Source organism: Pristiophorus japonicus, unplaced genomic scaffold (genome assembly GCF_044704955.1).
Source record: "Pristiophorus japonicus isolate sPriJap1 unplaced genomic scaffold, sPriJap1.hap1 HAP1_SCAFFOLD_162, whole genome shotgun sequence".
Taxonomy (NCBI): domain Eukaryota; kingdom Metazoa; phylum Chordata; class Chondrichthyes; family Pristiophoridae; genus Pristiophorus; species Pristiophorus japonicus.
In genome coordinates this window covers 476,903-504,136 of record NW_027251299.1, presented here as the reverse complement: position 1 = coordinate 504,136, position 27,234 = coordinate 476,903, and positions in this window count along the sequence as shown.

Genomic DNA, 27,234 nt, shown 5'->3' with positions numbered 1-27,234 from the left:
GATTAGTTTGGGGATTGATACAGGACTATGGGGAGAGAGCGGGGCAGTGGGATTAGTTTGGAGATTGATACAGGACTATGGGGAGAGAGCGGGGCACTGAGATCAGTTTGGGGATTGATACAAGACTATGGGGAGAGAGCGGGGCAGTGGGATTAGTTTGGAGATTGATACAGGGCTATGGGGAGAGAGTGCGGCAGTGCGATTAGTTTGGGGATTGATACAGGACTATGGAGAGAGAGCGGGGCAGTGGGATTAGCTTGGGGATTGATACAGGGCTATGGGGAGAGAGCGGGGCAGTGGGATTAGTTTGCGGATTGATACAGGACTATGGGGAGAGTGCGGTGCAGTGGGATTAGTTTGGGGATTGATACAGGGCTATGGGGAGAGAGCGGGGCAGTGGGATTAGTTTGGGGATTGATACAGGGCTATGGGGAGAGAGCGGGGCAGTGGCATTAGTTTGTGATTGATACAGGATTATGGGGAGAGAGCGGGGCAGTGGAATTAGTTTGGGGATTGATACAGGACTATTAATAGAGAGCGGGGCAGTGGGATTAGTTTGGGGATTGATACAGGACTATGGGGAGAGAGCGGGGCAGTGGGATTAGTTTGGGGATTGATACAGGACTATGAGGAGAGAGCGGGGCAGTGGGATTAGTTTGGGGATTGATACAGGGCTATAGGGAGAGAGCGGGGCAGTGGGATTAATTTGGGGATTGATACAGGGCTATGAGGAGAGAGCAGGGCAGTGGGATTAGTTTGGGGATTTATACAGGGCTATGGGGAGAGAGCGGGGCAGTGGGATTATTTTGGGGTTTGATACAGGACTATGGGGAGAGAGCCGGGTAGTGGGATTAGGTTGGGGATTGATACAGGACTATGGGGAGAGAGCGGGGCAGTTGATTAGTTTGGGGATTGATACAGGACTATGGGGAGAGAGCGGGGCAGTGGGATTAGTTTGGAGATTGATACAGGACTATGGGGAGAGAGCGGGGCACTGAGATCCGTTTGGGGATTGATACAGGACTATGGGGAGAGAGCGGGGAAGTGGAATTAGTTTGGAGATTGATACACGGCTATGGGGAGAGAGTGCGGCAGTGGGATTAGTTTGCGGATTGATACAGGACTATGGGGAGAGAGCGGGGCAGTGGGATTAGTTTGGGGATTGATACAGGGCTATGGGGAGAGAGCGGGGCAGTGGGATTAGTCTGCGGATTGATACAGGACTATGGGGAGAGAGCGGGGAAGTGGGATTAGTTTGGAGATTGATACACGGCTATGGGGAGAGAGTGCGGCAGTGGGATTAGTTTGCGGATTGATACAGGACTATGGGGAGAGAGCGGGGCAGTGGGATTAGTTTGGGGATTGATACAGGACTATGGGGAGAGAGCGGGGAAGTGGGATTAGTTTGGAGATTGATACAGGGCTATGGGGAGAGAGTGCGGCAGTGGGATTAGTGTGCGGATTGATACAGGACTATGGGGAGAGAGCGGGGCAGTGGGATTAGTTTGGGGATTGATACAGGACTATGGGGAGAGAGCGGGGCAGTGGGATTAGTTTGGAGATTGATACAGAGCTATGGGGAGAGAGTGCGGCAATGGGTTTAGTTTGGGGATTGATACAGGACTATGGGCAGAGAGCGGGGCAGTGGGATTAGTTTGGGGATTGATACAGGACTATGGGGAGAGAGCGGGGCAGTGGGATTAGTTTGGAGATTGATACAGGACTATGGGGAGAGAGCGGGGCACTGAGATCAGTTTGGGGATTGATACAAGACTATGGGGAGAGAGCGGGGCAGTGGGATTAGTTTGGAGATTGATACAGGGCTATGGGGAGAGAGTGCGGCAGTGCGATTAGTTTGGGGATTGATACAGGACTATGGAGAGAGAGCGGGGCAGTGGGATTAGCTTGGGGATTGATACAGGGCTATGGGGAGAGAGCGGGGCAGTGGGATTAGTTTGCGGATTGATACAGGACTATGGGGAGAGTGCGGTGCAGTGGGATTAGTTTGGGGATTGATACAGGGCTATGGGGAGAGAGCGGGGCAGTGGGATTAGTTTGGGGATTGATACAGGGCTATGGGGAGAGAGCGGGGCAGTGGCATTAGTTTGCGATTGATACAGGATTATGGGGAGAGAGCGGGGCAGTGGAATTAGTTTGGGGATTGATACAGGACTATTAATAGAGAGCGGGGCAGTGGGATTAGTTTGGGGATTGATACAGGACTATGGGGAGAGAGCGGGGCAGTGGGATTAGTTTGGGGATTGATACAGGACTATGAGGAGAGAGCGGGGCAGTGGGATTAGTTTGGGGATTGATACAGGGCTATAGGGAGAGAGCGGGGCAGTGGGATTAATTTGGGGATTGATACAGGGCTATGAGGAGAGAGCAGGGCAGTGGGATTAGTTTGGGGATTTATACAGGGCTATGGGGAGAGAGCGGGGCAGTGGGATTATTTTGGGGTTTGATACAGGACTATGGGGAGAGAGCCGGGTAGTGGGATTAGGTTGGGGATTGATACAGGACTATGGGGAGAGAGCGGGGCAGTTGATTAGTTTGGGGATTGATACAGGACTATGGGGAGAGAGCGGGGCAGTGGGATTAGTTTGGAGTTTGATACAGGACTATGGGGAGAGAGCGGGGCAGTGGGATTAGTTTGGGGATTGATACAGGACTATGGGGAGAGAGCGGGGAAGTGGGATTAGTTTGGAGATTGATACAGGGCTATGGGGAGAGAGTGCGGCAGTGGGATTAGTTTGGGGATTGATACAGGACTATGGGGAGAGAGCGGGGCAGTGGGATTAGTTTGGGGATTGGTACAGGACTATGGGGAGAGAGCGGGGCAGTGGGATTAGTTTGTAGATTGATACAGAGCTATGGGGAGAGAGTGCGGCAGTGGGATTAGTTTGGGGATTGATACAGGACTATGGGGAGCGAGCGGGGCAGTGGGATTAGTTTGGGGATTGATACAGGACTATGGGGAGAGAGCGGGGCAGTGGGATTAGTTTGGGGATTGATACAGGACTATGGGGAGAGAGCGGGGAAGTGGGATTAGTTTCGAGATTGATACAGGGCTATGGGGAGAGAGTGCGGCAGTGGGATTAGTTTGGGGATTGATACAGGACTATGGGGAGAGAGCGGGGCAGTGGGATTAGTTTGGGGATTGATACAGGACTATGGGGAGAGAGCGGGGCAGTGGGATTAGTTTGTAGATTGATACAGAGCTATGGGGAGAGAGTGCGGCAGTGGGATTAGTTTGGGGATTGATACAGGACTATGGGGAGAGAGCGGGGCAGTGGGATTAGTTTGGGGATTGATACAGGACTATGGGGAGAGAGCGGGGCAGTGGGATTAGTTTGGAGATTGATACAGGACTATGGGGAGAGAGCGGGGCACTGAGATCAGTTTGGGGATTGACACAGGACTATGGGGTGAGAGCGGGGCAGTGGGATTAGTTTGGAAATTGATACAGGGCTATGGGGAGAGAGTGCGGCAGTGCGATTAGTTTGGGGATTGATACAGGGCTATGGGGAGAGAGCGGGGCAGTGGGATTAGTTTGGGGATTGATACAGGGCTATGGGGAGAGAACGGTGCAGTGGGATTAGTTTGGGGATTGATACAGGGCTATGGGGAGAGAGCGTGGCAGTGGGATTAGTTTGGGGATTGATACAGGGCTATGGGGAGAGAGCGGGGCAGTGGGATTAGTTTGGGGTTTGATACAGGACTATGGGGAGAGAGCGGGGCAGTGGGATTAGTTTGGGGATTGATACAGGGCTATGGGGAGAGAGCGGGGCAGTGGGATTAGTTTGGAGATTGATACAGGGCTATGGGGAGAGAGTGCGGCAGTGCGATTAGTTTGGGGATTGATACAGGACTATGGGGAGAGAGCGGGGCAGTGGGATTAGTTTGGGGATTGATACAGGACTATGGGGAGAGAGCGGTGCAGTGGGATTAGTTTGGGGATTGATACAGGGCTATGGGGAGAGAGCGGGACAGTGGGATTAGTTTGGGGCTTGATACAGGGCTATGGGGAGAGAGCGGGGCAGTGGCATTAGTTTGCGATTGATACAGGATTATGGGGAGAGAGCGGGGCAGTGGGATTAGTTTCGAGATTGATACAGGGCTATGGGGAGAGAGCGGGGCAGTGGGATTAGTTTGGGGATTGATACAGGACTATGGGGAGAGAGCGGGGCAGTGGGATTAGTTTGGGGATTGATACAGGACTATGGGGAGAGAGCGGGGCAGTGGGATTAGTATGGGGATTGATACAGGACTATGAGGAGAGAGCGGGGCAGTGGGATTAGTTTGGGGATTGATACAGGGCTATGGGGAGAGAGCGGGGCAGTGGGATTAATTTGGGGATTGATGCAGGGCTATTAGGAGAGAGCAGGGCAGTGGGATTAGTTTGGGGATTGATACAGGGCTATGGGGAGAGAGCGGGGCAGTGGGATTAATTTGGGGATTGATACAGAACTATGGGGAGAGAGCGGTGCAGTGGGATTAGTTTGGGGATTGATACAGGACTATGAGGAGAGAGCGGGGCAGTGGGATTAGTTTGGGGTTTGATACAGGACTATGGGGAGAGAGCGGGGCAGTGGGATTCGTTTGGGGTTTGATACAGGACGATGGGGAGAGATCGGGGCAGTGGGATTAGTTTGGAGATTGATACAGGACTATGGGTAGAGAGCGGGGCACTGGGATTAGTTTGGGGTTTGATGCAGGACTATCGGGAGAGAGCGGGGCAGTGGGATTAGTTTGGGGATCGATACAGGACTATGGGGAGAGAGCGGGGAAGTGGTATTAGTTTGGAGATTGATACAGGGCTATGGGGAGAGAGCGCGGCAATGGGATTAGTTTGGGGATTGATACAGGACTATGGGGAGAGAGCGGGGCAGTGGGATTAGTTTGGGGATTGATACAGGACTATGGGGAGAGAGCGGGGCAGTGGGATTAGTTTGGAGATTGATACAGAGCTATGGGGAGAGAGTGCGGCAGTGGGATTAGTTTGGGGATTGATACAGGACTATGGAGAGAGAGCGGGGCAGTGGGATTAGTTTGGGGATTGATACAGGACTATGGGGAGAGAGCGGGGCAGTGGGATTAGTTTGGGGATTGATACAGGACTATGGGGAGAGAGCGGGGCAGTGGGATTAGTTTGGAGATTGATACAGGACTATGGGGAGAGAGCGGGGCACTGAGATCCGTTTGGGGATTGATACAGGACTATGGGGAGAGAGCGGGGAAGTGGAATTAGTTTGGAGATTGATACACGGCTATGGGGAGAGAGTGCGGCAGTGGGATTAGTTTGCGGATTGATACAGGACTATGGGGAGAGAGCGGGGCAGTGGGATTAGTTTGGGGATTGATACAGGGCTATGGGGAGAGAGCGGGGCAGTGGGATTAGTCTGCGGATTGATACAGGACTATGGGGAGAGAGCGGGGAAGTGGGATTAGTTTGGAGATTGATACACGGCTATGGGGAGAGAGTGCGGCAGTGGGATTAGTTTGCGGATTGATACAGGACTATGGGGAGAGAGCGGGGCAGTGGGATTAGTTTGGGGATTGATACAGGACTATGGGGAGAGAGCGGGGAAGTGGGATTAGTTTGGAGATTGATACAGGGCTATGGGGAAAGAGTGCGGCAGTGGGATTAGTGTGCGGATTGATACAGGACTATGGGGAGAGAGCGGGGCAGTGGGATTAGTTTGGGGATTGATACAGGACTATGGGGAGAGAGCGGGGCAGTGGGATTAGTTTGGAGATTGATACAGAGCTATGGGGAGAGAGTGCGGCAATGGGTTTAGTTTGGGGATTGATACAGGACTATGGGCAGAGAGCGGGGCAGTGGGATTAGTTTGGGGATTGATACAGGACTATGGGGAGAGAGCGGGGCAGTGGGATTAGTTTGGAGATTGATACAGGACTATGGGGAGAGAGCGGGGCACTGAGATCAGTTTGGGGATTGATACAAGACTATGGGGAGAGAGTGGGGCAGTGGGATTAGTTTGGAGATTGATACAGGGCTATGGGGAGAGAGTGCGGCAGTGCGATTAGTTTGGGGATTGATACAGGACTATGGAGAGAGAGCGGGGCAGTGGGATTAGCTTGGGGATTGATACAGGGCTATGGGGAGAGAGCGGGGCAGTGGGATTAGTTTGCGGATTGATACAGGACTATGGGGAGAGTGCGGTGCAGTGGGATTAGTTTGGGGATTGATACAGGGCTATGGGGAGAGAGCGGGGCAGTGGGATTAGTTTGGGGATTGATACAGGGCTATGGGGAGAGAGCGGGGCAGTGGCATTAGTTTGCGATTGATACAGGATTATGGGGAGAGAGCGGGGCAGTGGAATTAGTTTGGGGATTGATACAGGACTATTAATAGAGAGCGGGGCAGTGGGATTAGTTTGGGGATTGATACAGGACTATGGGGAGAGAGCGGGGCAGTGGGATTAGTTTGGGGATTGATACAGGACTATGAGGAGAGAGCGGGGCAGTGGGATTAGTTTGGGGATTGATACAGGGCTATAGGGAGAGAGCGGGGCAGTGGGATTAATTTGGGGATTGATACAGGGCTATGAGGAGAGAGCAGGGCAGTGGGATTAGTTTGGGGATTTATACAGGGCTATGGGGAGAGAGCGGGGCAGTGGGATTATTTTGGGGTTTGATACAGGACTATGGGGAGAGAGCCGGGTAGTGGGATTAGGTTGGGGATTGATACAGGACTATGGGGAGAGAGCGGGGCAGTTGATTAGTTTGGGGATTGATACAGGACTATGGGGAGAGAGCGGGGCAGTGGGATTAGTTTGGGGTTTGATACAGGACTATGGGGAGAGAGCGGGGCAGTGGGATTAGTTTGGGGATTGATACAGGACTATGGGGAGAGAGCGGGGAAGTGGGATTAGTTTGGAGATTGATACAGGGCTATGGGGAGAGAGTGCGGCAGTGGGATTAGTTTGGGGATTGATACAGGACTATGGGGAGAGAGCGGGGCAGTGGGATTAGTTTGGGGATTGGTACAGGACTATGGGGAGAGAGCGGGGCAGTGGGATTAGTTTGTAGATTGATACAGAGCTATGGGGAGAGAGTGCGGCAGTGGGATTAGTTTGGGGATTGATACAGGACTATGGGGAGAGAGCGGGGCAGTGGGATTAGTTTGGGGATTGATACAGGACTATGGGGAGAGAGCGGGGCAGTGGGATTAGTTTGGGGATTGATACAGGACTATGGGGAGAGAGCGGGGCAGTGGGATTAGTTTGGAGATTGATACAGGACTATGGGGAGAGAGCGGGGCACTGAGATCCGTTTGGGGATTGATACAGGACTATGGGGAGAGAGCGGGGCAGTGGGATTAGTTTGGGGATTGATACAGGACTATGGGGAGAGAGCGGGGCAGTGGGATTAGTTTGGAGATTGATACAGGACTATGGGGAGAGAGCGGGGCACTGAGATCCGTTTGGGGATTGATACAGGACTATTGGGAGAGAGCGGGGCAGTGGGATTTGTTTGGAGATTGATACAGGGCTATGGGGAGAGAGTGCGGCAGTGGGATTAGTTTGGGGATTGATACAGGGCTATGGGGAGAGAGCGGGGCAGTGGGATTAGTTTCGAGATTGATACAGCGCTATGGGGAGAGAGCGGGGCAGTGGGATTAGTTTGGGGTTTGATACAGGACTATGGGGAGAGAGTGGGACAGTGGGATTATTTTGGGGTTTGATACAGGACTATGGGGAGAGAGCGGGGAAGTGGGATTAGTTTGGGGATTGATACAGGACTATGGGGAGAGAGCGGGGCAGTGGGATTAGTTTGGGGATTGATACAGGACTATGGGGAGAGAGCGGGGAAGTGGGATTAGTTTGGGGATTGATACAGGACTATGGGGAGAGAGCGGGGCAGTGGGATTAGTTTGGGGATTGATACAGGACTATGGGGAGAGAGCGGGGCAGTGGGATTAGTTTGGGGTTTGATACAGGACTATGGGGAGAGAGCGGGGCAGTGGGATTAGTTTGGGGATTGATACAGGACTATGGGGAGAGAGCGGGGAAGTGGGATTAGTTTGGAGATTGATACAGGGCTATGGGGAGAGAGTGCGGCAGTGGGATTAGTGTGCGGATTGATACAGGACTATGGGGAGAGAGCGGGGCAGTGGGATTAGTTTGGGGATTGATACAGGACTATGGGGAGAGAGCGGGGCAGTGGGATTAGTTTGGAGATTGATACAGAGCTATGGGGAGAGAGTGCGGCAATGGGTTTAGTTTGGGGATTGATACAGGACTATGGGCAGAGTGCGGGGCAGTGGGATTAGTTTGGGGATTGATACAGGACTATGGGGAGAGAGCGGGGCAGTGGGATTAGTTTGGAGATTGATACAGGACTATGGGGAGAGAGCGGGGCACTGACATCAGTTTGGGGATTGATACAGGACTATGGGGAGAGAGCGGGGCAGTGGGATTAGTTTTGGAGATTGATACAGGGCTATGGGGAGAGAGTGCGGCTGTGCGATTAGTTTGGGGATTGATACAGGACTATGGGGAGAGAGCGGGGCAGTGGGATTAGCTTGGGGATTGATACAGGACTATGGGGAGAGAGCGGGGCAGTGGGATTAGTTTGGAGATTGATACAGAGCTATGGGGAGAGAGTGCGGCAATGGGTTTAGTTTGGGGATTGATACAGGACTATGGGCAGAGAGCGGGGCAGTGGGATTAGTTTGGGGATTGATACAGGACTATGGGGAGAGAGCGGGGCAGTGGGATTAGTTTGGAGATTGATACAGGACTATGGGGAGAGAGCGGGGCACTGAGATCAGTTTGGGGATTGATACAAGACTATGGGGAGAGAGTGGGGCAGTGGGATTAGTTTGGAGATTGATACAGGGCTATGGGGAGAGAGTGCGGCAGTGCGATTAGTTTGGGGATTGATACAGGACTATGGAGAGAGAGCGGGGCAGTGGGATTAGCTTGGGGATTGATACAGGGCTATGGGGAGAGAGCGGGGCAGTGGGATTAGTTTGCGGATTGATACAGGACTATGGGGAGAGTGCGGTGCAGTGGGATTAGTTTGGGGATTGATACAGGGCTATGGGGAGAGAGCGGGGCAGTGGGATTAGTTTGGGGATTGATACAGGGCTATGGGGAGAGAGCGGGGCAGTGGCATTAGTTTGCGATTGATACAGGATTATGGGGAGAGAGCGGGGCAGTGGAATTAGTTTGGGGATTGATACAGGACTATTAATAGAGAGCGGGGCAGTGGGATTAGTTTGGGGATTGATACAGGACTATGGGGAGAGAGCGGGGCAGTGGGATTAGTTTGGGGATTGATACAGGACTATGAGGAGAGAGCGGGGCAGTGGGATTAGTTTGGGGATTGATACAGGGCTATAGGGAGAGAGCGGGGCAGTGGGATTAATTTGGGGATTGATACAGGGCTATGAGGAGAGAGCAGGGCAGTGGGATTAGTTTGGGGATTTATACAGGGCTATGGGGAGAGAGCGGGGCAGTGGGATTATTTTGGGGTTTGATACAGGACTATGGGGAGAGAGCCGGGTAGTGGGATTAGGTTGGGGATTGATACAGGACTATGGGGAGAGAGCGGGGCAGTTGATTAGTTTGGGGATTGATACAGGACTATGGGGAGAGAGCGGGGCAGTGGGATTAGTTTGGGGTTTGATACAGGACTATGGGGAGAGAGCGGGGCAGTGGGATTAGTTTGGGGATTGATACAGGACTATGGGGAGAGAGCGGGGAAGTGGGATTAGTTTGGAGATTGATACAGGGCTATGGGGAGAGAGTGCGGCAGTGGGATTAGTTTGGGGATTGATACAGGACTATGGGGAGAGAGCGGGGCAGTGGGATTAGTTTGGGGATTGGTACAGGACTATGGGGAGAGAGCGGGGCAGTGGGATTAGTTTGTAGATTGATACAGAGCTATGGGGAGAGAGTGCGGCAGTGGGATTAGTTTGGGGATTGATACAGGACTATGGGGAGAGAGCGGGGCAGTGGGATTAGTTTGGGGATTGATACAGGACTATGGGGAGAGAGCGGGGCAGTGGGATTAGTTTGGGGATTGATACAGGACTATGGGGAGAGAGCGGGGCAGTGGGATTAGTTTGGAGATTGATACAGGACTATGGGGAGAGAGCGGGGCACTGAGATCCGTTTGGGGATTGATACAGGACTATGGGGAGAGAGCGGGGCAGTGGGATTAGTTTGGGGATTGATACAGGACTATGGGGAGAGAGCGGGGCAGTGGGATTAGTTTGGAGATTGATACAGGACTATGGGGAGAGAGCGGGGCACTGAGATCCGTTTGGGGATTGATACAGGACTATTGGGAGAGAGCGGGGCAGTGGGATTTGTTTGGAGATTGATACAGGGCTATGGGGAGAGAGTGCGGCAGTGGGATTAGTTTGGGGATTGATACAGGGCTATGGGGAGAGAGCGGGGCAGTGGGATTAGTTTCGAGATTGATACAGCGCTATGGGGAGAGAGCGGGGCAGTGGGATTAGTTTGGGGTTTGATACAGGACTATGGGGAGAGAGTGGGACAGTGGGATTATTTTGGGGTTTGATACAGGACTATGGGGAGAGAGCGGGGAAGTGGGATTAGTTTGGGGATTGATACAGGACTATGGGGAGAGAGCGGGGCAGTGGGATTAGTTTGGGGATTGATACAGGACTATGGGGAGAGAGCGGGGAAGTGGGATTAGTTTGGGGATTGATACAGGACTATGGGGAGAGAGCGGGGCAGTGGGATTAGTTTGGGGATTGATACAGGACTATGGGGAGAGAGCGGGGCAGTGGGATTAGTTTGGGGTTTGATACAGGACTATGGGGAGAGAGCGGGGCAGTGGGATTAGTTTGGGGATTGATACAGGACTATGGGGAGAGAGCGGGGAAGTGGGATTAGTTTGGAGATTGATACAGGGCTATGGGGAGAGAGTGCGGCAGTGGGATTAGTGTGCGGATTGATACAGGACTATGGGGAGAGAGCGGGGCAGTGGGATTAGTTTGGGGATTGATACAGGACTATGGGGAGAGAGCGGGGCAGTGGGATTAGTTTGGAGATTGATACAGAGCTATGGGGAGAGAGTGCGGCAATGGGTTTAGTTTGGGGATTGATACAGGACTATGGGCAGAGTGCGGGGCAGTGGGATTAGTTTGGGGATTGATACAGGACTATGGGGAGAGAGCGGGGCAGTGGGATTAGTTTGGAGATTGATACAGGACTATGGGGAGAGAGCGGGGCACTGACATCAGTTTGGGGATTGATACAGGACTATGGGGAGAGAGCGGGGCAGTGGGATTAGTTTTGGAGATTGATACAGGGCTATGGGGAGAGAGTGCGGCTGTGCGATTAGTTTGGGGATTGATACAGGACTATGGGGAGAGAGCGGGGCAGTGGGATTAGCTTGGGGATTGATACAGGGCTATGGGGAGAGAGCGGGGCAGTGGGATTAGTTTGCGGATTGATACAGGACTATGGGGAGAGTGCGGTGCAGTGGGATTAGTTTGGGGATTGATACAGGGCTATGGGGAGAGAGCGGGGCAGTGGGATTAGTTTGGGGATTGATACAGGGCTATGGGGAGAGAGCGGGGCAGTGGCATTAGTTTGCGATTGATACAGGATTATGGGGAGAGAGCGGGGCAGTGGAATTAGTTTGGGGATTGATACAGGACTATTAATAGAGAGCGGGGCAGTGGGATTAGTTTGGGGATTGATACAGGACTATGGGGAGAGAGCGGGGCAGTGGGATTAGTTTGGGGATTGATACAGGACTATGAGGAGAGAGCGGGGCAAGTGGGATTAGTTTGGGGATTGATACAGGGCGAGAGGGAGAGAGCGGGGCAGTGGGATTAATTTGGGGATTGATACAGGGCTATGAGGAGAGAGCAGGGCAGTGGGATTAGTTTGGGGATTTATACAGGGCTATGGGGAGAGAGCGGGGCAGTGGGATTATTTTGGGGTTTGATACAGGACTATGGGGAGAGAGCCGGGTAGTGGGATTAGGTTGGGGATTGATACAGGACTATGGGGAGAGAGCGGGGCAGTGGGATTAGTTTGGGGATTGATACAGGACTATGGGGAGAGAGCGGGGCAGTGGAATTAGTTTGGGGTTTGATACAGGACTATGGGGAGAGAGCAGGGCAGTGGGATTAGTTTGGGGATTGATACAGGACTATGGGGAGAGAGCGGGGAAGTGGGATTAGTTTGGAGATTGATACAGGGCTATGGGGAGAGAGTGCGGCAGTGGGAATAGTTTGGGGATTGATACAGGACTATGGGGAGAGAGCGGGGCAGTGGGATTAGTTTGGGGATTGGTACAGGACTATGGGGAGAGAGCGGCGCAGTGGTATTAGTTTGTAGATTGATACAGAGCTATGGGGAGAGAGTGCGGCAGTGGGATTAGTTTGGGGATTGATACAGGACTATGGGGAGAGAGCGGGGCAGTGGGATTAGTTTGGGGATTGATACAGGACTATGGGGAGAGAGCGCGGCAGTGGGATTAGTTTGGAGATTGATACAGGACTATGAGGAGAGAGCGGGGCACTGAGATCAGTTTGGGGATTGACACAGGACTATGGGGAGAGAGCGGGGCAGTGGGATTAGTTTGGAGATTGATACAGGGCTATGGGGAGAGAGTGCGGCAGTGCGATTAGTTTTGTGATTGATACAGGGCTATGGGGAGAGAGCGGGGCAGTGGGATTAGTTTGGGGATTGATACAGGGCTATGGGGAGAGAACGGTGCAGTGGGATTAGTTTGGGGATTGATACAGGGCTATGGGGAGAGAGCGTGGCAGTGGGATTAGTTTGGGGATTGATACAGGGCTATGGGGAGAGAGCGGGGCAGTGGGATTAGTTTGGGGTTTGATACAGGACTATGGGGAGAGAGCGGGGCAGTGGGATTAGTTTGGGGATTGATACAGGGCTATGGGGAGAGAGCGGGTCAGTGGGATTAGTTTGCGGATTGATACAGGACTATGGGGAGAGAGCGGTGCAGTGGGATTAGTTTGGGGATTGATACAGGGCTATGGGGAGAGAGCGGGACAGTGGGATTAGTTTGGGGATTGACACAGGGCTATGGGGAGAGAGCGGGGCAGTGGCATTAGTTTGCGATTGATACAGGATTATTGGGAGAGAGCGGGGCAGTGGGATTAGTTTCGAGATTGATACAGGGCTATGGGGAGAGAGCGGGGCAGTGCGATTAGTTTGGGGATTGATACAGGACTATGGGGAGAGAGCGGGGCAGTGGGATTAGTTTGGGGATTGATACAGGACTATGGGGAGAGAGCGGGGCAGTGGGATTAGTATGGGGATTGATACAGGACTATGAGGAGAGAGCGGGGCAGTGGGATTAGTTTGGGGATTGATACAGGGCTATGGGGAGAGAGCGGGGCAGTGGGATTAATTTGGGGATTGATGCAGGGCTATGAGGAGAGAGCAGGGCAGTGGGATTAGATTGGGGATTGATACAGGGCTATGGGGAGAGAGCGGGGCAGTGGGATTACTTTGGGGATTGATACAGAACTATGGGGATAGAGCGGTGCAGTGGGATTAGTTTGGGGATTGATTCAGGACTATGAGGAGAGAGCGGGGCAGTGGGATTAGTTTGGGGTTTGATACAGGACTATGGGGAGAGAGCGGGGCAGTGGGATTCGTTTGGGGTTTGATACAGGACGATGGGGAGAGATCGGGGTAGTGGGATTAGTTTGGTGATTGATACAGGACTATGGGTAGAGAGCGGGGCACTGGGATTAGTTTGGGGTTTGATGCAGGACTATCGGGAGAGAGCGGGGCAGTGGGATTAGTTTGGGGATCGATACAGGACTATGGGGAGAGAGCGGGGAAGTGGGATTAGTTTGGAGATTGATACAGGGCTATGGGGAGAGAGCGCGGCAATGGGATTAGTTTGGGGATTGATACAGGACTATGGGGAGAGAGCGGGGCAGTGGGATTAGTTTGGGGATTGATACAGGACTAATGGGAGAGAGCGGGGCAGTGGGATTAGTTTGGAGATTGATACAGAGCTATGGGGAGAGAGTGCGGCAGTGGGATTAGTTTGGGGATTGATACAGGACTATGGGGAGAGAGCGGGGCAGTGGGATTAGTTTGGGGATTGATACAGGACTATGGGGAGAGAGCGGGGCAGTGGGATTAGTTTGGAGATTGATACAGGACTATGGGGAGAGAGCGGGGCACTGAGATCCGTTTGGGGATTGATACAGGACTATGGGGAGAGAGCGGGGCAGTGGGATTAGTTTGGGTATTGATACAGGACTATGGGGAGAGAGCGGGGCAGTGGGATTAGTTTGGAGATTGATACAGGACTATGGGGAGAGAGCGGGGCACTGAGATCCGTTTGGGGATTGATACAGGACTATGGGGAGAGAGCGGGGCAGTGGGATTAGTTTGGAGATTGATACAGGGCTATGAGGAGAGAGTGCGGCAGTGGGATTAGTTTGGGGATTGATACAGGGCTATGGGGAGAGAGCGGGGCAGTGGGATTAGTTTGGGGATTGATACAGGGCTATGGGGAGAGAGCGGGGCAGCGGGATTAGTTTGGGGATTGATACAGGGCTATGGGGAGAGAGCGGGGCAGTGGGATTAGTTTGGGGATTGATACAGGGCTATGGGGAGAGAGCGGGGCAGTGGGATTAGTTTGGGGATTGATACAGGACTATGGGGAGAGAGCGGGGCATTGGGATTAGTTTGGGGATTGATACAGGGCTATGGGGAGAGAGCGGGGCAGTGGGATTAGTTTGCGGATTGATACAGGACTATGGGGAGAGAGCGGTGCAGTGGGATTAGTTTGGGGATTGATACAGGGCTATGGGGAGCGAGCGGGGCAGTGGGATAAGTTTGGAGATTGATACAGGGCTATGGGGAGAGAGTGCGATGTGGGATTAGTTTGGGGATTGATACAGGGCTACGGGGAGAGAGCGGGGCAGTGGGATTAGTTGGGGATTTATACAGGGCTATGGGGAGAGAGCGGGGCAGTGGGATTAGTTTGGGGATTGATACAGGGCTATGGGGAGAGAGCGGGGCAGTGGGATTAGTTTGGGGATTGATACAGGGCTATGGGGAGAGAGCGGAGCAGTGGGATTAGTTTGGGGATTGATACAGGACTATGGGGAGAGAGCGGGGCAGTGGGATTAGTTTGGGGATTGATACAGGGCTATGGGGAGAGAGTGCGGCAGTGGGATTAGTTTGGGGATTGATACAGGGCTATGGGGAGAGAGCGGGGCAGTGGGATTAGTTTGGGGATTGATACAGGACTATGGGGAGAGAGCGGGGCAGTGGGATTAGTTTGGGGATTGATACAGGACTATGGGGAGAGAGCGGGGCACTGAGATCAGTTTGGGGATTGATACAGGACTATGGGGAGAGAGTGCGGCAGTGGGATTAGTTTGGGGATTGATACAGGGCTATGGGGAGAGAGCGGGGCAGTGGGATTAGTTTGGGGATTGATACAGGACTATGGGGAGAGAGCGGGGCAGTGGGATTAGTTTGGGGATTGATACAGGGCTATGGGGAGAGAGCGGGACAGTGGAATTAGTTTGGGGATTGATACAGGGCTATGGGGAGAGAGCGGGGCAGTGGGATTAGTTTGCGATTGATACAGGATTATGGGGAGAAAGCGGGGCAGTGGGATTAGTTTCTAGATTGATACAGGACTATGGGGAGAGAGCGGGGCAGTGGGATTAGTTTGGGGTTTGATACAGGACTATCGGGAGAGAGCGGGGCAGTGGGATTAGTTTGGGGATCGATACAGGACTATGGGGAGAGAGCGGGGAAGTGGGATTAGTTTGGGGATTGATACAGGGCTATGGGGAGAGAGTGCGGCAATGGGATTAGTTTGGGGATTGATACAGGACTATGGGGAGAGAGCGGGGCAGTGGCATTAGTTTGGGGATTGATACAGGACTATGGGGAGAGAGCGGGGCAGTGGGATTAGTTTGGAGATTGATACAGAGCTATGGGGAGAGAGTGCGGCAGTGGGATTAGTTTGGGGATTGATACAGGACTATGGGGAGAGAGCGGGGCAGTGGGATTAGTTTGGGGATTGATACAGGACTATGGGGAGAGAGCGGGGCAGTGGGCTTAGTTTGGAGATGATACAGGACTATGGGGAGAGAGCGGGGCACTGAGATCAGTTTGGGGATTGATACAGGACTATGGGGAGAGAGCGGGGCAGTGGGATTAGTTTGGAGATTGATACAGGGCTATGGGGAGAGAGTGCGGCAGTGGGATTAGTTTGGGGATTGATACAGGGCTATGGGGAGAGAGCGGGGCAGTGGGATTAGTTTGGGGATTGATACAGGGCTATGGGGAGAGAGCGGGGCAGTGGGATTAGTTTGGGGATTGATACAGGGCTATGGGGAGAGAGCGGGGCAGTGGGATTAGTTTGGGGATTGATACAGGGCAATGGGGAGAGAGCGGGGCAGTGGGATTAGTTTGGGGATTGATACAGGACTATGGGGAGAGAGCGGGGCAGTGGGATTAGTTTGGGGATTGATACAGGGCTATGGGGAGAGAGCGGGGCAGTGGGATTAGTTTGCGGATTAATACAGGACTATGGGGAGAGAGCGGTGCAGTGGGATTAGATTGGGGATTGATACAGGGCTATGGGGAGCGAGCGGGGCAGTGGGATAAGTTTGGAGATTGATACAGGGCTATGGGGAGAGAGTGCGGCAGTGGGATTAGTTTGGGGATTGATACAGGGCTACGGGGAGAGAGCGGGGCAGTGGGATTAGTTTGGGGATTGATACAGGGCTATGGGGAGAGAGCGGGGCAGTGGGATTAGTTTGGGGATTGATACAGGGCAATGGGGAGAGAGCGGGGCAGTGGGATTAGTTTACGGATTGATACAGGACTATGGGGAGAGAGCGGGGCAGTGGGATTAGTTTGGGGTTTGATACAGGACTATGGGGAGAGAGCGGGGCAGTGGGATTAGTTTGGGGATTGATACAGGACTATGGGGAGAGAGCGGGGAAGTGGGATTAGTTTGGAGATTGATACAGGGCTATGGGGAGAGAGTGCGGCAGTGGGATTAGTTTGGGGATTGATACAGGACTATGGGGAGAGAGCGGGGCAGTGGGATTAGTTTGGAGATTGATACAGAGCTATGGGGAAAGAGTGCGGCAGTGGGATTAGTTTGGGGATTGATACATGACTATGGGGAGAGAGCGGGGCAGTGGGATTAGTTTGGGGATTGATACAGGACTATGGGGAGAGAGCGGGGCACTGAGATCAGTTTGGGGATTGATACAGGGCTATGGGGAGAGAGCGGGGCAGTGGGATTAGTTTGGGGTTTGATACAGGACTATGGGGAGAGAGCGGGGCAGTGGGATTAGTTTGGGGATTGATACAGGGCTATGGGGAGAGAGCGGGTCAGTGGGATTAGTTTGCGGATTGATACAGGACTATGGGGAGAGAGCGGTGCAGTGGGATTAGTTTGGGGATTGATACAGGGCTATGGGGAGAGAGCGGGACAGTGGGATTAGTTTGGGGATTGACACAGGGCTATGGGGAGAGAGCGGGGCAGTGGCATTAGTTTGCGATTGATACAGGATTATTGGGAGAGAGCGGGGCAGTGGGATTAGTTTCGAGATTGATACAGGGCTATGGGGAGAGAGCGGGGCAGTGCGATTAGTTTGGGGATTGATACAGGACTATGGGGAGAGAGCGGGGCAGTGGGATTAGTTTGGGGATTGATACAGGACTATGGGGAGAGAGCGGGGCAGTGGGATTAGTATGGGGATTGATACAGGACTATGAGGAGAGAGCGGGGCAGTGGGATTAGTTTGGGGATTGATACAGGGCTATGGGGAGAGAGCGGGGCAGTGGGATTAATTTGGGGATTGATGCAGGGCTATGAGGAGAGAGCAGGGCAGTGGGATTAGATTGGGGATTGATACAGGGCTATGGGGAGAGAGCGGGGCAGTGGGATTAATTTGGGGATTGATACAGAACTATGGGGAGAGAGCGGTGCAGTGGGATTAGTTTGGGGATTGATACAGGACTATGAGGAGAGAGCGGGGCAGTGGGATTAGTTTGGGGTTTGATACAGGACTATGGGGAGAGAGCGGGGCAGTGGGATTCGTTTGGGGTTTGATACAGGACGATGGGGAGAGATCGGGGTAGTGGGATTAGTTTGGAGATTGATACAGGACTATGGGTAGAGAGCGGGGCACTGGGATTAGTTTGGGGTTTGATGCAGGACTATCGGGAGAGAGCGGGGCAGTGGGATTAGTTTGGGGATCGATACAGGACTATGGGGAGAGAGCGGGGAAGTGGGATTAGTTTGGAGATTGATACAGGGCTATGGGGAGAGAGCGCGGCAATGGGATTAGTTTGGGGATTGATACAGGACTATGGGGAGAGAGCGGGGCAGTGGGATTAGTTTGGGGATTGATACAGGACTAATGGGAGAGAGCGGGGCAGTGGGATTAGTTTGGAGATTGATACAGAGCTATGGGGAGAGAGTGCGGCAGTGGGATTAGTTTGGGGATTGATACAGGACTATGGGGAGAGAGCGGGGCAGTGGGATTAGTTTGGGGATTGATACAGGACTATGGGGAGAGAGCGGGGCAGTGGGATTAGTTTGGAGATTGATACAGGACTATGGGGAGAGAGCGGGGCACTGAGATCCGTTTGGGGATTGATACAGGACTATGGGGAGAGAGCGGGGCAGTGGGATTAGTTTGGGTATTGATACAGGACTATGGGGAGAGAGCGGGGCAGTGGGATTAGTTTGGAGATTGATACAGGACTATGGGGAGAGAGCGGGGCACTGAGATCCGTTTGGGGATTGATACAGGACTATGGGGAGAGAGCGGGGCAGTGGGATTAGTTTGGAGATTGATACAGGGCTATGAGGAGAGAGTGCGGCAGTGGGATTAGTTTGGGGATTGATACAGGGCTATGGGGAGAGAGCGGGGCAGTGGGATTAGTTTGGGGATTGATACAGGGCTATGGGGAGAGAGCGGGGCAGTGGGATTAGTTTGGAGATTGATACAGGACTATGGGGAGAGAGCGGGGCACTGACATCAGTTTGGGGATTGATACAGGACTATGGGGAGAGAGCGGGGCAGTGGGATTAGTTTGGAGATTGATACAGGGCTATGGGGAGAGAGTGCGGCTGTGCGATTAGTTTGGGGATTGATACAGGACTATGGGGAGAGAGCGGGGCAGTGGGATTAGCTTGGGGATTGATACAGGGCTATGGGGAGAGAGCGGGGCAGTGGGATTAGTTTGCGGATTGATACAGGACTATGGGGAGAGTGCGGTGCAGTGGGATTAGTTTGGGGATTGATACAGGGCTATGGGGAGAGAGCGGGGCAGTGGGATTAGTTTGGGGATTGATACAGGGCTATGGGGAGAGAGCGGGGCAGTGGCATTAGTTTGCGATTGATACAGGATTATGGGGAGAGAGCGGGGCAGTGGAATTAGTTTGGGGATTGATACAGGACTATTAATAGAGAGCGGGGCAGTGGGATTAGTTTGGGGATTGATACAGGACTATGGGGAGAGAGCGGGGCAGTGGGATTAGTTTGGGGATTGATACAGGACTATGAGGAGAGAGCGGGGCAGTGGGATTAGTTTGGGGATTGATACAGGGCGAGAGGGAGAGAGCGGGGCAGTGGGATTAATTTGGGGATTGATACAGGGCTATGAGGAGAGAGCAGGGCAGTGGGATTAGTTTGGGGATTTATACAGGGCTATGGGGAGAGAGCGGGGCAGTGGGATTATTTTGGGGTTTGATACAGGACTATGGGGAGAGAGCCGGGTAGTGGGATTAGGTTGGGGATTGATACAGGACTATGGGGAGAGAGCGGGGCAGTGGGATTAGTTTGGGGATTGATACAGGACTATGGGGAGAGAGCGGGGCAGTGGAATTAGTTTGGGGTTTGATACAGGACTATGGGGAGAGAGCAGGGCAGTGGGATTAGTTTGGGGATTGATACAGGACTATGGGGAGAGAGCGGGGAAGTGGGATTAGTTTGGAGATTGATACAGGGCTATGGGGAGAGAGTGCGGCAGTGGGAATAGTTTGGGGATTGATACAGGACTATGGGGAGAGAGCGGGGCAGTGGGATTAGTTTGGGGATTGGTACAGGACTATGGGGAGAGAGCGGCGCAGTGGTATTAGTTTGTAGATTGATACAGAGCTATGGGGAGAGAGTGCGGCAGTGGGATTAGTTTGGGGATTGATACAGGACTATGGGGAGAGAGCGGGGCAGTGGGATTAGTTTGGGGATTGATACAGGACTATGGGGAGAGAGCGGGGCAGTGGGATTAGTTTGGAGATTGATACAGGACTATGAGGAGAGAGCGGGGCACTGAGATCAGTTTGGGGATTGACACAGGACTATGGGGAGAGAGCGGGGCAGTGGGATTAGTTTGGAGATTGATACAGGGCTATGGGGAGAGAGTGCGGCAGTGCGATTAGTTTTGTGATTGATACAGGGCTATGGGGAGAGAGCGGGGCAGTGGGATTAGTTTGGGGATTGATACAGGGCTATGGGGAGAGAACGGTGCAGTGGGATTAGTTTGGGGATTGATACAGGGCTATGGGGAGAGAGCGTGGCAGTGGGATTAGTTTGGGGATTGATACAGGGCTATGGGGAGAGAGCGGGGCAGTGGGATTAGTTTGGGGTTTGATACAGGACTATGGGGAGAGAGCGGGGCAGTGGGATTAGTTTGGGGATTGATACAGGGCTATGGGGAGAGAGCGGGTCAGTGGGATTAGTTTGCGGATTGATACAGGACTATGGGGAGAGAGCGGTGCAGTGGGATTAGTTTGGGGATTGATACAGGGCTATGGGGAGAGAGCGGGACAGTGGGATTAGTTTGGGGATTGACACAGGGCTATGGGGAGAGAGCGGGGCAGTGGCATTAGTTTGCGATTGATACAGGATTATTGGGAGAGAGCGGGGCAGTGGGATTAGTTTCGAGATTGATACAGGGCTATGGGGAGAGAGCGGGGCAGTGCGATTAGTTTGGGGATTGATACAGGACTATGGGGAGAGAGCGGGGCAGTGGGATTAGTTTGGGGATTGATACAGGACTATGGGGAGAGAGCGGGGCAGTGGGATTAGTATGGGGATTGATACAGGACTATGAGGAGAGAGCGGGGCAGTGGGATTAGTTTGGGGATTGATACAGGGCTATGGGGAGAGAGCGGGGCAGTGGGATTAATTTGGGGATTGATGCAGGGCTATGAGGAGAGAGCAGGGCAGTGGGATTAGATTGGGGATTGATACAGGGCTATGGGGAGAGAGCGGGGCAGTGGGATTAATTTGGGGATTGATACAGAACTATGGGGAGAGAGCGGTGCAGTGGGATTAGTTTGGGGATTGATACAGGACTATGAGGAGAGAGCGGGGCAGTGGGATTAGTTTGGGGTTTGATACAGGACTATGGGGAGAGAGCGGGGCAGTGGGATTCGTTTGGGGTTTGATACAGGACGATGGGGAGAGATCGGGGTAGTGGGATTAGTTTGGAGATTGATACAGGACTATGGGTAGAGAGCGGGGCACTGGGATTAGTTTGGGGTTTGATGCAGGACTATCGGGAGAGAGCGGGGCAGTGGGATTAGTTTGGGGATCGATACAGGACTATGGGGAGAGAGCGGGGAAGTGGGATTAGTTTGGAGATTGATACAGGGCTATGGGGAGAGAGCGCGGCAATGGGATTAGTTTGGGGATTGATACAGGACTATGGGGAGAGAGCGGGGCAGTGGGATTAGTTTGGGGATTGATACAGGACTAATGGGAGAGAGCGGGGCAGTGGGATTAGTTTGGAGATTGATACAGAGCTATGGGGAGAGAGTGCGGCAGTGGGATTAGTTTGGGGATTGATACAGGACTATGGGGAGAGAGCGGGGCAGTGGGATTAGTTTGGGGATTGATACAGGACTATGGGGAGAGAGCGGGGCAGTGGGATTAGTTTGGAGATTGATACAGGACTATGGGGAGAGAGCGGGGCACTGAGATCCGTTTGGGGATTGATACAGGACTATGGGGAGAGAGCGGGGCAGTGGGATTAGTTTGGGTATTGATACAGGACTATGGGGAGAGAGCGGGGCAGTGGGATTAGTTTGGAGATTGATACAGGACTATGGGGAGAGAGCGGGGCACTGAGATCCGTTTGGGGATTGATACAGGACTATGGGGAGAGAGCGGGGCAGTGGGATTAGTTTGGAGATTGATACAGGGCTATGAGGAGAGAGTGCGGCAGTGGGATTAGTTTGGGGATTGATACAGGGCTATGGGGAGAGAGCGGGGCAGTGGGATTAGTTTGGGGATTGATACAGGGCTATGGGGAGAGAGCGGGGCAGCGGGATTAGTTTGGGGATTGATACAGGGCTATGGGGAGAGAGCGGGGCAGTGGGATTAGTTTGGGGATTGATACAGGGCTATGGGGAGAGAGCGGGGCAGTGGGATTAGTTTGGGGATTGATACAGGACTATGGGGAGAGAGCGGGGCATTGGGATTAGTTTGGGGATTGATACAGGGCTATGGGGAGAGAGCGGGGCAGTGGGATTAGTTTGCGGATTGATACAGGACTATGGGGAGAGAGCGGTGCAGTGGGATTAGTTTGGGGATTGATACAGGGCTATGGGGAGCGAGCGGGGCAGTGGGATAAGTTTGGAGATTGATACAGGGCTATGGGGAGAGAGTGCGATGTGGGATTAGTTTGGGGATTGATACAGGGCTACGGGGAGAGAGCGGGGCAGTGGGATTAGTTGGGGATTTATACAGGGCTATGGGGAGAGAGCGGGGCAGTGGGATTAGTTTGGGGATTGATACAGGGCTATGGGGAGAGAGCGGGGCAGTGGGATTAGTTTGGGGATTGATACAGGGCTATGGGGAGAGAGCGGAGCAGTGGGATTAGTTTGGGGATTGATACAGGACTATGGGGAGAGAGCGGGGCAGTGGGATTAGTTTGGGGATTGATACAGGGCTATGGGGAGAGAGTGCGGCAGTGGGATTAGTTTGGGGATTGATACAGGGCTATGGGGAGAGAGCGGGGCAGTGGGATTAGTTTGGGGATTGATACAGGACTATGGGGAGAGAGCGGGGCAGTGGGATTAGTTTGGGGATTGATACAGGACTATGGGGAGAGAGCGGGGCACTGAGATCAGTTTGGGGATTGATACAGGACTATGGGGAGAGAGTGCGGCAGTGGGATTAGTTTGGGGATTGATACAGGGCTATGGGGAGAGAGCGGGGCAGTGGGATTAGTTTGGGGATTGATACAGGACTATGGGGAGAGAGCGGGGCAGTGGGATTAGTTTGGGGATTGATACAGGGCTATGGGGAGAGAGCGGGACAGTGGAATTAGTTTGGGGATTGATACAGGGCTATGGGGAGAGAGCGGGGCAGTGGGATTAGTTTGCGATTGATACAGGATTATGGGGAGAAAGCGGGGCAGTGGGATTAGTTTCTAGATTGATACAGGACTATGGGGAGAGAGCGGGGCAGTGGGATTAGTTTGGGGTTTGATACAGGACTATCGGGAGAGAGCGGGGCAGTGGGATTAGTTTGGGGATCGATACAGGACTATGGGGAGAGAGCGGGGAAGTGGGATTAGTTTGGGGATTGATACAGGGCTATGGGGAGTGAGTGCGGCAATGGGATTAGTTTGGGGATTGATACAGGACTATGGGGAGAGAGCGGGGCAGTGGCATTAGTTTGGGGATTGATACAGGACTATGGGGAGAGAGCGGGGCAGTGGGATTAGTTTGAAGATTGATACAGAGCTATGGGGAGAGAGTGCGGCAGTGGGATTAGTTTGGGGATTGATACAGGACTATGGGGAGAGAGCGGGGCAGTGGGATTAGTTTGGGGATTGATACAGGACTATGGGGAGAGAGCGGGGCAGTGGGCTTAGTTTGGAGATGATACAGGACTATGGGGAGAGAGCGGGGCACTGAGATCAGTTTGGGGATTGATACAGGACTATGGGGAGAGAGCGGGGCAGTGGGATTAGTTTGGAGATTGATACAGGGCTATGGGGAGAGAGTGCGGCAGTGGGATTAGTTTGGGGATTGATACAGGGCTATGGGGAGAGAGCGGGGCAGTGGGATTAGTTTGGGGATTGATACAGGGCTATGGGGAGAGAGCGGGGCAGTGGGATTAGTTTGGGGATTGATACAGGGCTATGGGGAGAGAGCGGGGCAGTGGGATTAGTTTGGGGATTGATACAGGGCAATGGGGAGAGAGCGGGGCAGTGGGATTAGTTTGGGGATTGATACAGGACTATGGGGAGAGAGCGGGGCAGTGGGATTAGTTTGGGGATTGATACAGGGCTATGGGGAGAGAGCGGGGCAGTGGGATTAGTTTGCGGATTAATACAGGACTATGGGGAGAGAGCGGTGCAGTGGGATTAGTTTGGGGATTGATACAGGGCTATGGGGAGCGAGCGGGGCAGTGGGATAAGTTTGGAGATTGATACAGGGCTATGGGGAGAGAGTGCGGCAGTGGGATTAGTTTGGGGATTGATACAGGGCTACGGGGAGAGAGCGGGGCAGTGGGATTAGTTTGGGGATTGATACAGGGCTATGGGGAGAGAGCGGGGCAGTGGGATTAGTTTGGGGATTGATACAGGGCAATGGGGAGAGAGCGGGGCAGTGGGATTAGTTTACGGATTGATACAGGACTATGGGGAGAGAGCGGGGCAGTGGGATTAGTTTGGGGTTTGATACAGGACTATGGGGAGAGAGCGGGGCAGTGGGATTAGTTTGGGGATTGATACAGGACTATGGGGAGAGAGCGGGGAAGTGGGATTAGTTTGGAGATTGATACAGGGCTATGGGGAGAGAGTGCGGCAGTGGGATTAGTTTGGGGATTGATACAGGACTATGGGGAGAGAGCGGGGCAGTGGGATTAGTTTGGAGATTGATACAGAGCTATGGGGAAAGAGTGCGGCAGTGGGATTAGTTTGGGGATTGATACATGACTATGGGGAGAGAGCGGGGCAGTGGGATTAGTTTGGGGATTGATACAGGACTATGGGGAGAGAGCGGGGCACTGAGATCAGTTTGGGGATTGATACAGGGCTATGGGGAGAGAGCGGGGCAGTGGGATTAGTTTGGGGTTTGATACAGGACTATGGGGAGAGAGCGGGGCAGTGGGATTAGTTTGGGGATTGATACAGGGCTATGGGGAGAGAGCGGGTCAGTGGGATTAGTTTGCGGATTGATACAGGACTATGGGGAGAGAGCGGTGCAGTGGGATTAGTTTGGGGATTGATACAGGGCTATGGGGAGAGAGCGGGACAGTGGGATTAGTTTGGGGATTGACACAGGGCTATGGGGAGAGAGCGGGGCAGTGGCATTAGTTTGCGATTGATACAGGATTATTGGGAGAGAGCGGGGCAGTGGGATTAGTTTCGAGATTGATACAGGGCTATGGGGAGAGAGCGGGGCAGTGCGATTAGTTTGGGGATTGATACAGGACTATGGGGAGAGAGCGGGGCAGTGGGATTAGTTTGGGGATTGATACAGGACTATGGGGAGAGAGCGGGGCAGTGGGATTAGTATGGGGATTGATACAGGACTATGAGGAGAGAGCGGGGCAGTGGGATTAGTTTGGGGATTGATACAGGGCTATGGGGAGAGAGCGGGGCAGTGGGATTAATTTGGGGATTGATGCAGGGCTATGAGGAGAGAGCAGGGCAGTGGGATTAGATTGGGGATTGATACAGGGCTATGGGGAGAGAGCGGGGCAGTGGGATTAATTTGGGGATTGATACAGAACTATGGGGAGAGAGCGGTGCAGTGGGATTAGTTTGGGGATTGATACAGGACTATGAGGAGAGAGCGGGGCAGTGGGATTAGTTTGGGGTTTGATACAGGACTATGGGGAGAGAGCGGGGCAGTGGGATTCGTTTGGGGTTTGATACAGGACGATGGGGAGAGATCGGGGTAGTGGGATTAGTTTGGAGATTGATACAGGACTATGGGTAGAGAGCGGGGCACTGGGATTAGTTTGGGGTTTGATGCAGGACTATCGGGAGAGAGCGGGGCAGTGGGATTAGTTTGGGGATCGATACAGGACTATGGGGAGAGAGCGGGGAAGTGGGATTAGTTTGGAGATTGATACAGGGCTATGGGGAGAGAGCGCGGCAATGGGATTAGTTTGGGGATTGATACAGGACTATGGGGAGAGAGCGGGGCAGTGGGATTAGTTTGGGGATTGATACAGGACTAATGGGAGAGAGCGGGGCAGTGGGATTAGTTTGGAGATTGATACAGAGCTATGGGGAGAGAGTGCGGCAGTGGGATTAGTTTGGGGATTGATACAGGACTATGGGGAGAGAGCGGGGCAGTGGGATTAGTTTGGGGATTGATACAGGACTATGGGGAGAGAGCGGGGCAGTGGGATTAGTTTGGAGATTGATACAGGACTATGGGGAGAGAGCGGGGCACTGAGATCCGTTTGGGGATTGATACAGGACTATGGGGAGAGAGCGGGGCAGTGGGATTAGTTTGGGTATTGATACAGGACTATGGGGAGAGAGCGGGGCAGTGGGATTAGTTTGGAGATTGATACAGGACTATGGGGAGAGAGCGGGGCACTGAGATCCGTTTGGGGATTGATACAGGACTATGGGGAGAGAGCGGGGCAGTGGGATTAGTTTGGAGATTGATACAGGGCTATGAGGAGAGAGTGCGGCAGTGGGATTAGTTTGGGGATTGATACAGGGCTATGGGGAGAGAGCGGGGCAGTGGGATTAGTTTGGGGATTGATACAGGGCTATGGGGAGAGAGCGGGGCAGCGGGATTAGTTTGGGGATTGATACAGGGCTATGGGGAGAGAGCGGGGCAGTGGGATTAGTTTGGGGATTGATACAGGGCTATGGGGAGAGAGCGGGGCAGTGGGATTAGTTTGGGGATTGATACAGGACTATGGGGAGAGAGCGGGGCATTGGGATTAGTTTGGGGATTGATACAGGGCTATGGGGAGAGAGCGGGGCAGTGGGATTAGTTTGCGGATTGATACAGGACTATGGGGAGAGAGCGGTGCAGTGGGATTAGTTTGGGGATTGATACAGGGCTATGGGGAGCGAGCGGGGCAGTGGGATAAGTTTGGAGATTGATACAGGGCTATGGGGAGAGAGTGCGATGTGGGATTAGTTTGGGGATTGATACAGGGCTACGGGGAGAGAGCGGGGCAGTGGGATTAGTTGGGGATTTATACAGGGCTATGGGGAGAGAGCGGGGCAGTGGGATTAG